Source organism: Morus notabilis, unplaced genomic scaffold (genome assembly GCF_000414095.1).
Source record: "Morus notabilis unplaced genomic scaffold, ASM41409v2 Scaffold594, whole genome shotgun sequence".
NCBI classification, from domain to species: Eukaryota; Viridiplantae; Streptophyta; class Magnoliopsida; order Rosales; family Moraceae; genus Morus; species Morus notabilis.
In genome coordinates this window covers 63,261-64,906 of record NW_010359491.1, presented here as the reverse complement: position 1 = coordinate 64,906, position 1,646 = coordinate 63,261, and positions in this window count along the sequence as shown.

Genomic DNA, 1,646 nt, shown 5'->3' with positions numbered 1-1,646 from the left:
AGACATTTTGATCTATAATAAACATTCATATATCTAGTATAAGCAAACTTGCATAAATATTTAGTAATCAAACATATATACATGTTATAATGCAACAAATATGTTTGTGTGTCAAAACCTTGAAAAAATCACAACCTCACAACGATAATTCCCAACTCAAAATTTTGTAAGTCCCCTAGGGGAGATCATGCAAAATTTAATTGGGAATAAGGATCCCCTCCGATCAATATATACCATCCGGATCAATCTCTGTCCAGCATATATTGATAATCGTTTTCTTTGGCCATTAATTTAATTAGCAGAGCTCCTAGGGGAGATTAATAATTAAATTAATCTTGAGTGTATAACCATCGTTTCAACTATTTGATCCATATTTTATAATTGTCACCTAGGGGTGTACAACCATAAAATATGCTCAAATAAATTATCCTCTCGGAGATCCACACCGGTACATAATGAATCCCTTTCTAGGGGTCGGTATCACCATGTGTTACCTGCGGGCCAACGATGGAGGCCATGGGTCTTTTCTTCAAAAAACCCTCACCCACTCAATCTTTTGGAAAACAAGGTTTTATGTTAAGAAATATGCATGAACAATTTTAATGAGCGGCACTCCCTATTCTACATGACATGTTATCACATATATAGCAAATCATTTATATGCAATCATACAAAGCAATTAAGCTAGGCAACAAGCATAATAATAATAACCGTAATATTATGGTTCCAACCTAGAGAAAAGAAAAAATAAATATTACTAAGAATAATCGAAACATATATCAATCCTTCATCTTGAATCTTCTCGGTTGTCCTTGTATTCTTCATCACGATCAAATTTTAGTTATCATAAAATTATTTTTCATGTTTTCCTGAAAAAATCTCAAAAAACTGTAAAATCATATACTGTCACGTTAGGTCCGGTCGACCAGTGACAGAGCAGTTATACTCAACCGGTCGACTGCCTTACACTAACCGGTCGACCGGTGCCTGTGCGAGAGTAACCCAGATTTTCATAAATCAAAGCAGTTTTTCAATTTATTCAAAAAATACAAAATAATTTTATAAACCAAGAAAAATTATATACCTTCATATCCTTCATCTTCAAGATCCTTGATAAATCTCCTCCAATAATTTTTACATAAAAATTCCTATACTGTTTTCCGGTTTACAAAATTTCTACTAAAGAAAATAAAATAAACCCTAACAGCGATGATAGGCCGCATATCTAATTACATTGTAATGAACAAATTCCTATACAACCATTCTAAACTCTAAGGAACCATAACCGGTAAAAAATTAAATAATAATAATCATTGATAATTTATAAATAATAATCAATAATAATTATTTAATCATCCATTCACCATATATTCATGATAACAACATAATATAGAAACCCTAGAGTGCCATCTCTCTAAAATATCAATTCAAGCATAAAAGAGATATTTTTAGATCACAAATCTATGTACATAGCATAATCATGAACAAATAACCATGGCTCTCATACCAATTGTTGGAAAATAATGACATCGAGTGCGCAGTGAAATTTAAAAAATTTAATCAACGTCAAAGCCAACCAAGAACATGTTCATGATGCTATATAACATAAATACTAAAGATCTAAATCATACCTTTTGAGATTTAGG